General features: G+C 37.7%; 1 long non-coding RNA gene across 1 annotated transcript; it reads right to left on the bottom strand.

The window, feature by feature from the left end:
* Positions 1–663: 663 nt before the first annotated feature.
* LOC132638449 (uncharacterized) lies at positions 664–8,999 on the bottom strand. The gene is made up of 3 exons (XR_009581737.1): positions 8,805–8,999; positions 8,249–8,305; positions 664–937 (listed from the first exon to the last, which is right to left on the bottom strand). It is a non-coding gene; the product is annotated as an uncharacterized LOC132638449 (long non-coding RNA).
* Positions 9,000–9,309: the final 310 nt, after the last annotated feature.

Genomic DNA, 9,309 nt, shown 5'->3' with positions numbered 1-9,309 from the left:
CTGACCTAAGAGTAAAGGAAGACTAATGGAAATAGGCATTGTACAAGTAAAAGAAACTATGAGGACTAAAGGAAGGAGAAGGTATCAATGAAATGGTTAAAGGGAATTATGTGGCCACCGACAACAAGGAGAAGGTTAGTGAATCAGTAAGCTTGCCCAGGGGAAAACAAATTGAAATTATAAGACAGTAGTTATGTGAAAGATGCAAAGATGCGATCATGAAGAAAACCGATTTTCTTTTTTAGATATATATATATATATATATATATATGTGTGTGTGTGTGTGTGTGCACAAGTTGTAGTATCATAAAGGAAGAGGAAGACTCGACGAAAGAAGAAAGGAAAGGGTGTACTTTGTGAGGATTTCATGTTAAGAACAAGAGCTGATACAACACTAGAAGGACTATGATGCATAGCTGCGATGCAAACGAGTAGTTAAGAAGAATTACGGGACAAATGAGCTAAGATAATGAAAGGACGAGTGGTGGGAATGGATGGTGTTGAATATCAACTTTCAATGGTATTGTCACGACCCAGCTAGGGGCAGCGACGGGTACCCGGGGCTAACCACCGAGCACCGATAGTTCTACTGCTCATCATGCTCATTAACTACTCTTTTATCGATTTTTATACTCGAATCATGAGAAAGTCATGTTTCATTTGTAAAAATAAATAGTTTTATATACATAAGCCCTTTAGGCTATCACAATAATGTATATACAATTATACCATAGTGACCCTATCATACCACATAACCCACACCGTGTATCTACGAGCCTCTACTGAAGTACAAAACGCATAGACGGGACAGGACCCCGTCGAGCCCAACATATACAAATATACACAAAAGAATAACCAAGCATCTCCGGAACAAAAGAGTGCTTTCAATTGGATAACAGATCCTACGAGTCTGGCTCGAGCTCGCCTCCCTGTCTACCTGTGGGCATGAACACAGCGTCCAAAGAAAACGGACGTCAGTACGAATATTATACTGAGTATGTAAGACAAGAATGAAATAAATATAATAGAAGGACCGTGAGCCATAAGAGAAAGATATAGCCTACAAGAGTGTCATAAACAAATACATTTCGTACATATATCATACTTTACATAATCATAGTACACATGTCATCACATCACATGTCTCATCACATCACTATCCTCATCGTTATCCCGCGCCCGGGTAACCATCATACGCCGCCCACTAGTGGTGATCATGCCCGGCCCTCTAGGCTCGGTGTAACATCGCAGCCCACCTTAGCGGTGACATGCCCGACAATCTAGGCTCGGTGTAACATCGCATCCCGCCTTAGCGGTGACATGCCCGGCTATCTAGGCTCGGTGTAATTTCATCATCACATAATCAATCATGACCCATCACTATTGCATATTTCATGAACGTATCACAATCTTATCATAGCTTGACACTTTCATACATAACATAAGCTTATTATAAGCTAGCATCATTAATCGTCTTACAGACATATCATGATTTAGTATTATTTCACATTTAGCATTAGGAGCACATATTAGACTTTGAAGACAACCATGGCTATGTCGGGGTGACGTAAGGTCGTAAACCCCCGATTATATTATGAACATTTACGAGTACTTTGCCTCACCTTGAAGGAAATAGTGCATAAGGTGGGTGTTACCAATAATGACATCATCAGCGTTATGGGATCACCATTATCATGCTCGTATGTAATTTAGTATATTTAAGGACTCATAAGTTCCATCATATAGGAGGATCATGAAAAGCTCGAAAGATTCATGACTTTGAAGGAAGGGATAAGCCTTACATACCTTTGACGTTTAACTAAGGTATCGCTTGCTTGTTCTCCTTCGATATCACGTTTCTACCTTCAAGAGAGAATTCACACTAACTTTAGTTAATTCGAATATAAGGACGCGCTACTATTTCTAGGGAAAATTGGACAGCGCTTCCTTTGTTTATACTACTTTTCCCATATTCTAAATCAACTCCCACACGTTCACAACAACATTCACAATATCGCAATCAACAATCATCATTCATATACATTGACCACAATCCACCATTTCTCTTCAATTCCTCCACATTTATGGTTATAGCTTACTATCACGTTTCCTTATATATAATACTTGTTTCATGGTCTAAATGTCATTTATAACGCATTCATAATCACAACATCCCAACATTCATAATTCAACCCAACTACCATCCAACCATGACACTATTCACTCATGAATGACCCATTTCCTATGTCTTTTTACAATTCAAGTAGCTTAACCTTCCAATACCTTAAACAACATGGTTTAGTCATGAAACTTACCTTAGATGATTGTTGAACAAGCCTTGAATGGAATCAGTCCTCTAGCATCAAAACCCTATTTCACTTCCTTTTTGGGTTTTCTTGAGAGAGATGAACTTTAGCTAGGTTTCATACACTTTATTTCATGGATTTGGTGTTATTGATCATGGATTTCCTTTGGGTTTCTTGTGATGAAGAGTAGAGAGCATTCTAAAGGTTTCTAGAGAGAAATATCGTGGAAATGAAATGAATTGAATGAGCTTAGGTCTCCTTTTAATGACTTAAAATCTAATCCGGAATGAATAGTGACTGAAGTGCACAGTGGTCGTAAACCCAGTTTACGGTCCGTATTCCAGTTTACGGGCCGTATATCGTGGTCATATTTAAGCATATCAAAACCAGAAAGGTATGCTGGGCATCACAGTGGTCGTAAACCCAGTTTACGGTCCGTATTCCAGTTTACGGGCCGTATATCGTGGTCATATTTAAGCATATCAAAACCAGAAAGGTATGCTGGGCATCATGGTGATTTACGATCGCAGTTTACGGGCCATATTTCAATTTACGGTCCGTATTCCAAGTCGTATTTAACCATTTAAACATTTGACAGAAAGTTAAAGTTTTGCAAGTTGAAATACGACATGGTGGTTTACGGGCCGTATACCACTTTACGGTCCGTATTTCACTTTATGGTTGAATGGGCCAACGTGTAAATCTGCGGCTTTCAAGTCTTCAAAACCTATAATTTAGTCATTGTGGAGCATAACCTATCTCTTGTTCCCATTGCCTTTGAAATATTACTTAACGTCGTCAAACGTCGTTCCCTTCTCCTTAAGCATCATATACCCGTATTCTCCGTTAGTCCATTCGTTGTACGTTCACGGGGAAATTTTTGAGGTGTAACAGGTATAGTATAGACATAAATAGGAATTCAGAATCTAGTGCAAAGAGAATTTCAAGGATATTAAGAAGATAGTCGTGGAGAAAGACTACGGCTAAAAGAGCGTGGTATAGTCAGACACTCCATAAGGGGCTCAATGAATTCTGATGTCCCCATTAATTCATTAACCTAGGGGACTACTAGTCATGAGAGGTAGAAGTGAAAAGACAATAAAGCAGGCGTTTGGATTGTATCCGATATGTATAAGCATTTTGATTTGATACAAGAACTCAACTAGCAAAAAGGAAAACAAGTTAAACCATGCGATGAAAAGAACTTCGGCATTGTATGGAATAGAGGAGTTGAAGGATCGCTAAGGTCGGCTAGATGACTATCAAAGACGGTTAACACTCAAAGGTTACAGTATATGAAAACATCCTTTAAAAAGGGGGGGGGGGGGAGAACAAATTCAGTTCTAAGATGAGGTACAATATTCCGAAGCTCAAGAAAGGGAAAGTTTTAGCAAGAGGAATAAGTATAGGGAGTTCAATGATCTCCAAAGGAAAGGGAGATAGTGTGCCTATGAATAGCTAGACAGCAGTGCTACCTATGATTAGAAAGTACCTCGCAAGTCGTGGAGTCACAAGTCGCTGGTCATATCAAATGTGAGAGAATATGTGTCGTGGAGTCACAAGTCACCGGTTATATCAAATGTGAGAGTATATGTTATAGAACCATATAGACAATCGTCTTGATGCAATGGCTGACAAAAATGGTGTAAGAACAACGATAGAGAGTCAAAGAAGAACGTTGGCTAATTTATGTCTCAAATGATCATCGGTACAAGAGAATCAAGGACTTAAGAAGAAAGCATACTCGTATCAAAAGGAAGTTATGATTAAGTAGGATTTTATCTTAGTTCCATGTTTATGAGTTTATATTGCAATTATGCTAAAACTAAGGAGAGGAAATTGTAGGAAAAGTTCAGGTATGAATAGGATGATATTGTAAGGAATTAAAGAGTTCAGCCAAGGAATTAAAAAGGAGATGGTGTGCTAGGTATATAAGGTCGACGAGTACAAAAAGGGATAATCTAAAGTAGCACCAAGAAGCAAGCAAGGAAGAGTGCCATATCTGAACAAGGGAATTTGTCTACTAGTAGAGAAATAAGGAGCAAGGCAAAAAAGTACAACAATTTAGAGTGCTCATAGACTGGCAGGGAGCCGTAGCAATCATGAGTTAAGACCATCTTAATGGCAACAGGTCCCAGGACAGTAACTAGATATCAGTTAACCACTGAGTACATACATAAGAACATGAGGATATGGAACTAATGAATGAGTTCGATAGAGAATTGAGAGGATATGAAAGAAGACTAATGAGCTCATAGTATAAGGGCATGGAGATCAGGAACTAAAGGAGGACAACTATATCAAGAAATTAATGATTGCGTTGCAAGCTTGCAAGCTACAACATTCGAGGCCAAATGTTTTTAAGGGGGGAAGGATGTTACACCCCGTATCTTCAAAGAAGCATTTATCAAATTTGAAACGTAAGTACGTTGAGTTATGGTTAAGTAAACCCACTTTGAATTATAAGCACGCATTATCAAGTACATGTAATGAGAAAATGATGTATATAAGGTGTACCAGAAGGTTTTATAAGGAAATGAGTGGAAGAAATGGAGTAGTACGACTTTGGACAAAGGATGGGTAAATTTTCGTGTGAAAATTTTGGTCCGAATTGAGGGATGCATATCTCATAGCATATGAAGTGTTTTGAAGTAAAATTAAATCCTAAATTGAAGTTCGTCGAGTCTAGTTTCCAACGCACCAAACCGCTCATCGATAGGGCATCGTAGTAGAGAATTACGGACGTCACAAGTTTGGGTGACAGAGCTGAAACGTGTGCTACAGTACTGCTACAGTGACCCGACCCAAATTTGACCCCTATATAAAGGGTAATAACCCCTTTTATTTCATCAGATTTTCCCAGAAATTGAAGAGAGAGAGAGAGAGAGAGAGAAACAAAAAATGAGCAATTTTCAAGTAGCGGAGTAGTAGTTTAGGTCCGGGTAACGCATGGTTACGATTCTAGTATTGTTTTGCGGTGGATTTTAGCGTGGATATTGAGGGTATTTCTGTCTTAACAAGAAAAAAAGGTATGAATCTTTCTCTTTTGGTATTAGTTAAGGCTTATTCTCGGAGACAAAGCCTTTAAATAATTGTGTAGTAAGTTGGTTAGTTATGGAAGTTGAAAAATAGCATGTGGGCTGTTTTATGGAGCCTATTGGGGTTGATAATATTCTTGTGATGTTGGTATTGTTGTTGTTGTTGGTTGTTGGATTGTGATTTCGCGCTAGGCATATAAACAGGGGAGGCGCTGCCCGAATTTCGGCGGATTCTAAACGGAATTAAATTGAAGGCTTAAGATGAGCGTATGACATTGAGACTAATAACTGTATGAATGGTTTATATGTAGATTTACGAGCTTGGAAGGATAAACGTTGAACGAATAAGGAGACCGAAAGGTATGTTAAGGCTCGTCCCTTTCTTTCAAAGGCTTGATTCGTATGATGTGATTCCATAAGTGTTTCCATAACCTCCTTGATTTCAAAAGCTAGAAGTTTATGAGTCTTAAAGCTTCTTATGATGTAAAAAATGAGAAGGTTTTTATGAGGATGATTTTATGCTTAAAGGTCTCAAATATGATTTCAACGATGATGTAAAATGTTAAGCTATTTCATGATTTTCTCGATTAATTTCATTGTTGTTGATCTCACCTAATAAATTGTTCCTTCAAGGTGGGATAAAGCGACAGTTTTTAGTTGAACTCCTATGCATGCCATGAGTATAATATGTGTATATAGCTATTTTGTGGCATTATAGAGTTCTATTATTTCATTTTGATTATGCACTACACTCATTTTCATTCTTCATGTATATATAAGGCACAGTTGACAGGGGGTGACGCTGTGACCTTTGTTGTATATATATAAGGCACAATTGACAGGGGGTGATGTTGTGACCTTTGTTGTATATATATAAGGCACAGTTGACAGGGGGTGACGCTATGACCTTTGTTGTGTGTATATATGGCACAGTTGACAGGGGGTGATGTTGTGGACTTTGTTGTGGTGTGTATATATATGGAAAAGTTGACAGGGGGTGACGTTGTGGCCTTTGTTGTGATGTGAATATGTACGGCACGTTTGACAGGGGGTGACGCTGTGGCCTTTGTTGTGACGTGTATATGTATGGCACAGTTGACAGGGGGTGACGCTGTGGCCTTTGTTGTGGTGTGTATATATATGGCACAGTTGACAGGGGGTGACACTGTGACCTTTGTTGTGATATTTCTATCGATATATGTGTTTCTTTGATATAGCTGTACTGATGCATTTATTTTGCCCATTCATTGGCATGTCTCAAATGTTTTCTAGGATTTTATGTACATGTTGATTTCATGCCTTACATACTCAGTACACTATTCGTACCGACCCCCTTTCTTCAGGGGCTGCGTTTCATGCCCGCAGGTACATACACTCAGTTTGGTGATCCTCCAGCTCAGCTCCTTGGAGGGGTCTAGTGTTCCGGAGCTCGAGTCATTTTGGTACAGATCCTTTGACATAGGCTTTGTTATACTCTTAGACGTTTGTAGACATATGTGGGTTGCGTATATACGGTTTGATCAGCTATGCAGATGTAGTTCGTTTTGGATAATCCCGTGCATAGTGGCAGCCTTATCGGCTTGCATATTTTGTTATGTTTGGTTAGTTGTGGCTTCTCAAGAGACAAGTTCTTTTTGATGTATGATATGATGAGTTTACAGCGTGATTTTATAGATTGTCATATTGTTTCCAGTTTCGGTCTAATCATATCGAGCAGACTCGTATACAGGTGTCCAGTTCGGGCACTGGTCATAGCCCATCGGTTTGGGTCGTGACACAAAGAATCAGTGACAGAAGAAAACAAGCATATGTGCTTAAACTCCCCAGGGTCAAAAACAAGTTCCGTCTTATGTCTTTTTCCAGTTATGGCCATAACACTACACAGATAACCCATCCACAAGGGACTTTGACAGACTAAAACACAGATTTGCCATTTTTTATTCTTTCTCACTTTTCCCTTTTGTCTCTCAGAATTAAATAACTATTCTCGTGAAACAATCAAGGTAAGGAAGGGGTCATTAATTGTACATCAAAGGAATGACAGATTAGTTCACACTTTTCCTTTGTGAGGATGACACACAAGCATTCAAAGTGAGACCAACTTCGCAAGCACACTCAATCATATCAGTTCAGGAGACCACATAGAGAGATTATTCATGATTAGGTATGTTAACACTTAGTGTTGGATCAATTATTGTAATTCAAACAGGTTTATCCTATTTCTGATTAATGACTAATAAACAATTTAGTTCAAGCATCTAATGACCAAGCAAGATATTCATACTCGGACTGGACAAACAACAGATGCCTTTTATACTTCCACTATCATTATTTTCTAAAGTGACAACTGACTCAAAATCTATCTTTGACATCACAACCAATTCTAAATCTTGACTATAAGCAGTGTTTCTCTAAACCTGAGCTTACTACAGCATTCTTTCTCCCATTTTTTACTCTTAATTCAGTCTTACTTAAGTAAGTGATCCAGATAAAGAATTAATTATTATGCTAGTGGTTCTAAGTAGAAATTCCATTTAGACTTGGTTTGTAAAGTACTACTTAGTAATCATGGTCATATATTCATTATAAATAGCCACAGACCGACACAATTCATTAAGACCAACTTAAGCTAAACATGTTTACTTTAGTAACTCCAACAAACCAACACTCAACTAAACAAGGAAGATTACAGTAAAGTGATCACAAAAAACTCTAAGACAAACATAGCCTAACTTATTAATGCTCAACAGTCAAGACAAGCAAGAGAAAAATAAAGAAACCAATATTAAGGCAGATTAACTAAGCAATATAATATTCCTAAATTAACAATGTTTCTAACTTAGACATATCATCATCCAAACTTAAAGGCCAATACAAAAAGACAACAATAGGATAGAATGTTACCTTTTTTATGCGCAGCCTTGTCAAGAGTTGAACTTGAAGCCTTTGTGCTTCCAAACCCTATCTCAAACCACACGGAAAATGAAATAACAAATAAATATTTCAGAACTAAAGAAAGACTTAAACCCTAGAACAAGGCCAAATCTTTTTTAAAATTTACTATGAGCCTGGACTTTGAGTTTTAATGCTCAAATCAAAGCTCTGAGATTTCAAGAAACTTTTTCGACCTTTGAAAAACCTATCTCTTTTCCCTCTCCTTTTTTTTTAGTGTTTGGGTTCTATTTATACATTCTATTTATGTAACCCCAAAGTTCATTCAATGAATTAAATACACGATGTGGGACAAACCAAGTTTCTCTAAAATTAACCTTTGTAAGCCTTCACACGGATCAGATTAACTCGAATCAACAATGAATGGTCAGATTTGAGTCTTGCTCGACTCGATCTGATCTATTCTTGTTCAACCAATGAGGCTGAAGTGAGGTACAACATTAAAGCACACAAATCACAGATTTTAACTTGAATAAATAAAAAATAGAGCAAAGAGTCGATTTATTACCGTGTTTGGAACATATTTTTTTTTCCGCAAAATCAAGTGAAACATTAATTGTTTCACCATAATAGACATGCAAAAGCTGTATTTTCTCTGTTGTTTTTGTACTTTTACCACTTTGGCGGAGAGAGAGAGGAGAGAATAATGAGGCGGCGCCTAAGATTTCATAGAAAAGGATAGAGAGAGAAAGGGTAAGGGGGAAGGGGTTGTTTGGTATGAATGAGAAGTGTTTAAGGGGTATTAACCCTTTATGCTATCTGGGCTTGCACTTTAGGCCGGGTCTCGGTCCATTTTTGGACTGCACTCGGTCCAAATCGTAAAAAAAAAAAGGCTGGCCTTTTTAATATATGCAACGTATACATATACATGTATACTCAACATATATATGTATATATAAAATAAAGTAGGTAATTTAATGAACGGACAGAACTAAAATATTAATTATGGGTCACAATATTTCAATTATAGGCAAATTAGGACATAATTAACCTATTTAAATAATTTAAAAGTG

The sequence above is a fragment of the Lycium barbarum genome, chromosome 4, assembly GCF_019175385.1.
Source record: "Lycium barbarum isolate Lr01 chromosome 4, ASM1917538v2, whole genome shotgun sequence".
Taxonomy (NCBI): Eukaryota; Viridiplantae; Streptophyta; class Magnoliopsida; order Solanales; family Solanaceae; genus Lycium; species Lycium barbarum.
Note: the sequence above shows the minus strand (reverse complement) of the source record. Positions and strands in the feature narration are given on the sequence as shown.